At 40.2% G+C, this 6,376-nt stretch overlaps 1 non-coding gene across 1 annotated transcript; it reads right to left on the bottom strand.

Moving 5' to 3' along the window:
* Window positions 1-1,016: 1,016 nt before the first annotated feature.
* On the bottom strand, window positions 1,017-1,151 carry LOC111724873. Its single transcript, XR_002773084.1, has one exon. It is a non-coding gene; the product is annotated as a small nucleolar RNA SNORA16B/SNORA16A family (small nucleolar RNA).
* Between the last annotated feature and the right edge of the window lie 5,225 nt (window positions 1,152-6,376).

The following is a 6,376-nucleotide window of genomic DNA, read 5'->3' as shown; positions in this document are numbered from 1 at the left end:
TACAATGATGTTTTCAAGTTCACATACTCCACACTTGCTTAAATGGAGATTATTTTCACTTCCATCCTAGCTATGCCCTCCTCTGGATGGACTCAAGCCAGCCATCAACCAACCCCAACATGGATCCACTTTCCTTTCACTTACAATTTATGTAGAAAATGTAGTAGGTCTGGAGTGGCACTTGTAGCAGGTATAGTTGGTTATATCTGCTTGTACTTTCACCCCATTTTTTCCTTCTGAACAAAATCTTAATTTTATTTAGTTACCCACTCTACTTCAACATGACATAGAGGAAGGTGACTCCAGCGCTAGTTCCAGGATGAGACCTGGAGATGTCTCAGTCTCAGTCATGATTATCCCAGTCTCTTTGCCAATTTAAGACTGGGAAGGTATGTGGTGCATTCCTGTCTGTTGACATAAATGTGAAAACTTCTTGGGGATGGGGATAGGGAGGGATATATGGGAAAAGCTTCCTTACTCCTTAGACACAATAGAAATTTGGAAGGGAATGGTCCTTCTTCTCTGTATAGTGATGTCTGAATATGATGCCTAGAACAACTACAGCCCATCTTGATGCCAACATGAGGATGAAACTCTTCTTCTTTTTTTTTTTTCTAACATCCAGATTCTTTTATTGAGCACCTGTCGTTCAATACCAGATACCAGATACAGACAGCATTAGCAAAAAACTAAAGTCTGTGCTTAGAGTTCAGTTTCCACATAAAATAACCAGATGGCTTTTTGTCTGCCTCTTCCCATCACAGTTCTCTCTCAACTTAGTAGCTCCATAATCACAGGTGAGGACAACTTTGCCAGTAACCTTACAGCACAACCCCAGAAACAAACTGGCCTCTTCAGTATCAGATGCTGCCAGGAAACTTGGGGGCACCCTGGGTGTCCTGAAACTGTTCAGTTTCATCACTGACATGACCTCTGGTGGCCTCACTTCCCGGAAAACTCAACATGGAATCTTGGAATCTCCATCTGGCACACCTGAGAAATGGCAAATAGAGAGAAACTGTGTTTCCCTAAAATGCTGCATATCAGTTACAGCAAAAAGAACAGTGACCATCAAGGAAAACTGTCACTCTGGGCTTCTTTGTGACCACAGCACCCATGTGGAAGCAGCTGCAGCTTCACTAAGGACCAAAGGATGAAACTCTTCTCCAAAAGACCACCAGGATCACTAAATAGTACAAAGGAGAGCTTTATTGGCTGTATCAGTTTATAAACCAGGAAAAGACAGTCTCTGGTGTGGACTGAAGGAGCTCCCTCTTAGAAGAGGGAAAGGGAAGGACCGGTTGGGTGGATTTTATGTCTCACAGAGCCCATATTACACAGTAGAGTTATACATATTCATCAAATTTAGGGGAAAGCTATACATATTTATTTGGGGAGGTAAATAATGTGCAATGAGTAAACATGTATGTTAGAAATATCCCATATTCATTTTGGGGTGGAGTTTTAGCATTCAAATTAAGTGGAATTTTGTTCTTTACACCAAATGTGAACTGTAAGACAGAAAGACCCTTTGTTCACAGCCTCCACAAGCTGGCTGATAGTGGATTAGGCCTGCAGTTACTTATCAGGAAAGACTGTCCAATTGGAGTTGGAGTAGTTTGGGTTGTAAATCAGAGTTGAGAAGGTTCAGATAATTTCCCTGATAGTTCCCATTATTAAGAGTTTAAAGCAAGTGCTATTTTTCTTGTAGCCTGTGTGACTTTGGGAAATTGCCCTGTAAGCCAGGCCCTGGGCCCTGAACTCTCAACCCATGGGTAACTTTCTTCCTTAACCTTAGGGTCTGTCTTAGTTGATAAAGGGGCATCTACACTCAGAAGAGAGTAGAGGCAAGAGTATCACAGAGATGAGGAACCTGAAGGCCCCTCCCCATATCTAGAACCCTCACAGTGGAGATCATTGGTCTATTATTAAGCCAATTTAAGTTTTCTCTTCCTTTAGCTTCCAATCTAACAGACATAGGTCATCCTTCTGTCTTCATTAGTTGACTCCTGGAATTGAATATCTGTCCCCTCAGTTTCCTAGAAGAGAGTTGTATAGTATTGGAGTACAGAAAATGATTCCCAATGGGCATGCTGAGTACTTTTGATAACTGTAAAAGCCTCGGAATCAGAGTCCCCTCTCCCTACCAAGGAAGGACTCTCTCTGGAATTTCCTTACCTATCCAAGAAAGCTTCTTACCAGAAACACAATTGCATTCTACCCACTGCCTGAAATCTCATGGTATATTTCAGAAACAAAGGTGGGAAAGTGCAACCACAACTGGATGGACTTTTTCACAAGATAATGTCTGTCTTTCAAATTCCAGATTTATAAGTTAATTTTATCTCCCTGGTCCTTTCATTCTCCCTAATAATCATTTACTACCCTGTAAAAGAATTGTCTACATTCCCCGTCACCTCCTGCACCTATATAAAGCTTTTGTGCCCCATTGGGGAATTTATATGCCGTTTTCCCTATTACTCTGCCTTTTGTCAATTGATTTTCAGTGAACCTTTAGAGAGCAAGGGGGAAGGTTTCCCTTTATCTCTACAGTAGATGCAAAGCTTGGAGTATGGACCATCCTAAAATCTCAGTGATATATTGTAGAATATAACCTCTTGGGACAAAACCAAGAAGTAAAAAATGAACATTAGGGTAAGAATGAATTGAAAAGAAAAACCCCAAACTGAAATATACGTATAAGGCAGGAAACAGCAGACTTAACCAAGCATGAAAGAAAATCTATCTAGAATAAACATGGGAAATCCAGAGAATCCAGCAGAAGAGAAATCCAACAAAGCTATTCTTCTTCTTTCTGTCCTCCAATCTGCTTTATTAGGAATTTTCAAAAGAAGTGATTCTGTTTCACCACTCAACTTTGATCTTGCCCCTTGTCCTTGGTCTCAGATCTCTCTACTTTCAGGTGATTAATCTGGAGTTGAAACATGCATGTAGTCAGCTCTGGAGAAGTTTAGGTGTAAACAATACTGGAAAGATGGAGTGGGTGTTGGAGGGTATATGGGGTTAAAGAAGCATTCATTAAAATGGAAGACAATAGAATATAGTTGAGTCTTTATGGGAATTATCTAGTAAAAAGGGAGAGCAAAGATATTTTTGCAGGGATCACAACTCACTCATCCTCATGGAAATAACATAATGAAGGACGTCCAGCAGCCTCTCTCTGGGGCTCCACCTAGTGAGAAAGGCTGGAAGGGAAGCTAATTCCCCATGCCCTCCCTATGCATAACCGATCTGTCCTTCCACCATTGAAGGAAGGGTTTTGAATCCCTTCTCTTCTACGTGACCCCAAGGAATGCCTTCCTAACCTCAAGCCAATGAAGCAAGCTTTTCTCTGTTCTTAAACTTTTCTTTTTTATTTATTTGTTTATTTTCCTTAAACTTTTCTAATGGCACTATAGGTTGAGTACTGGGCAGGAATCCATTTGTTCTAGCTCTGAAATTCTGAGGCCTTATGCACAGTGCTTGCTTCCTCTTTCCCCTGAGAGGTACTAGTGGGAATGGATAAGGGAAAGAGCAAAGAAATACATACATGGGGCTAAGAATAGTGTTATGGAGCCGGATGCTGACACGTATCACCCTACCAAAGAAAAACTAGAGCATATTAGGTATATGGTACATTATCTCCTGTATGCCTGGCCCTAAGGAACTAAGTTCTATTAGCTTCAGAGTATGGGAGCCAGAAGGGAAAGAGCATCCAGAGGGTTGCTTTCCCGGAGAAGAGACTGGGAAAAAGGTGTTGCATTAAAGTTCATGGTAGCCAAAGAACGGATCCAGAAGATGGAAGAGACTCATTGTCACCTAGGAAGGAGGACACTGTCTCATCTTATCTCTATAAGGCAGGAACTGCAGGGCTCACACTCTCCAGAGAATACTCTTAGAGAATGAAGATCACTCAAAATCCATGTTCATTCCTAGCACTTTCCTCCTTTCGTATCACTAAAAAGAAATACAAATTGGGGATAGAGAAATTCATCTGTGTTTTAGTCCTAGCTCTGTCACTGCTGCCCAAATGAAGGGGGTTAAGTCTCTCCCCCTGAACCCACCCTTCAATATCTGTAAGTGATGCCACTAACTCCCATATGTCTTATGTCATGAGTGGTTGTAAATAGCAAATGAACTTTTACAGTTATTCTCAACAAAAGGAAGCATACCAATATAGGCTTCTGGATTTGAAAAAAAGTATATATATACACATATATGTTACCTTTTTTAAAAATAGAAAAGCAAAATTGAAGTTACCACTGCAACTGGAAATATATGAGCTTATTTTAAAATAAACTTATAGAAAATGTAAGAAATTCTGAAGAGCATGTATACAAAGGCAAGTAATCCATTATCGTGCAACTAAGAAATAACCTTTCTAAAATTATAATGTATTTCTTTCTCCCTTTTGCTGTGTCTTTAGCTTTTTTCATTATTAATGCCACCTACATCATTTTTATCCTACTTACTAAACACTTATTCCGGAGTTTCTTATATACCATGATATGATATCATTCCAAAAAGCAATTGCAATGGCTGCTTTCCAGCCCAGTATTTGGGTGTCCTCCTCTGTTGCTGAGTATTTAGATAGTTCAAGTCTTTTTTTTTTTTGAGCTATAGGCGCCGAGCCGATAGTTCAAGTCTTAAATGCATTCTCCAAGCATGGGAAATGTTCAGAATTTTCCTACTTACCAAAAATTACACTTTTATTTTAAAACAAATTTTAATTAAGTCATTTGTTACTGGTTAATATTCTATCATTACACTGTTGAATAGCCTACAATTTGGGGGCCAAGAGGATCCATCAATAACAAAATAACATCCCTGTTCTCTTGGGACTTACAGCCTAAAGTTTTGGCAGGGTAGAGGCAAAAGAGGGGAAGAGAAACAAATATCAAGTGAATGTCTAAAAATCAGGTGGTGAGAAGTGCTCTGGAAAAAAATTATAAAGTATGTAATACAAGATGTCAAAGTGACATTTGAGTAGAAACCTGAAGAAAATGAAGGAATTTTTGGACATAAATATGTAAGAGCACAGTGTTACAGATATAGAGAACACCAAATGCAAAGGCCTTGAGAAAGACCTTGGCTTAGAACATTGAAAAGACAGCAAGAAGGCCAGGACAGCACAAGCCCCATATTGCAGCTAAAGAGAGGGGTCAAGGATGATGCCACAGGGAGCATGGAGGCCGGGCAAAGCTTGTGCAAGGTGCTATGAGTTGATATTATATAAGGATTTGGGGTTTTACTTTGAATATAAGGGAAGCCTTAGAAAGGTTTTCAGCAGGTAAGAGACATAATCAGACTTAAGATTTTGAAGGTAGCATTCTTGCTTCTGTGTTGAAAACTGATGGGGAAAGGACAGGACAGGAGCAGGAAGGACTATTGCCAAAACCCAGGGCACAGACCATGGTGGCTTGGATCACAGTGGTAGTGGCAGAGATGGTGAGGGACTGTAAGTATTCTGGAGGAGACTCCAACACAATTTGCTGGTGATTGCACATGGAGTAGAGCAAGGAAAAGAAACTAAAGAAGTTTTTGCCTGACAACTGAAAGAATAGATTGTGTTTTTTGAGATGAGGACAACTATTGGAGGTACAGGTTAGAGAGGGAGTGAGAGGTAAGAATCAGGAGTCCAGTTTTAGATACGTCTATTTTGGGATATGTGTTAAACTTCTAGCTCTTGCTGAGTCACAAACCACCACACAACTCAACAACACCCAGGACACAAAAAATACAATGCATGAAAGAAAAACTTACACGCTTTTCAGAAATCAAAATGGCAATCCACAGAATAGGAGGGGAAAAGACCTACATATATTTTTTATTTTGATTTGAGACGGAGGCTCAGTGTGCCCTGAGTAGAGTGCTATGGAATCACAGCTCACAGCAACCTCAAACTGTTGGGCTTAAGAGATCCTCTTGCCTCAGCTTCCTGAGTAGCTGGGACTACAGGTGCCCATTACAACTCCTGGATAGTTTTTCTATTTTTCTTTTCAGTAGAGATTGAGTCTTACAGTTGCTCTTGCTCAAGCTAGTCTCAAACTTCCAAGCTCAAGCAATCCACCTACCTCTGCCTCCCAGAGTGCTAGAATTATAGGCATGAGCCACTGGGCCTGGCCATGAAGACAATCTCAAAAGTGGCAAAAGATTTGAAAAGACCATCACAAAAAAAGGATGGCCAATAAGTACATGAAAAGATATTTGACATCATTAGTCATCAGGGAAATGAAGTTAAAACCACAATGAGATATCCTTACCTATCCATTAGGAGAGTTAAAATTTGAAAAACTGGCATTGCCAAGTGTTTGAGATCACCAATGTATACTCTGTCAAAACTCATTGAGGCCAGTGCCTGTGGCTAAAAGGAGTA

Source organism: Otolemur garnettii, unplaced genomic scaffold (assembly GCF_000181295.1).
Source record: "Otolemur garnettii isolate 467f Iridium unplaced genomic scaffold, OtoGar3 scaffold00027, whole genome shotgun sequence".
In the NCBI taxonomy this organism is placed as follows: Eukaryota; Metazoa; Chordata; class Mammalia; order Primates; family Galagidae; genus Otolemur; species Otolemur garnettii.
Note: the sequence above shows the minus strand (reverse complement) of the source record. Positions and strands in the feature narration are given on the sequence as shown.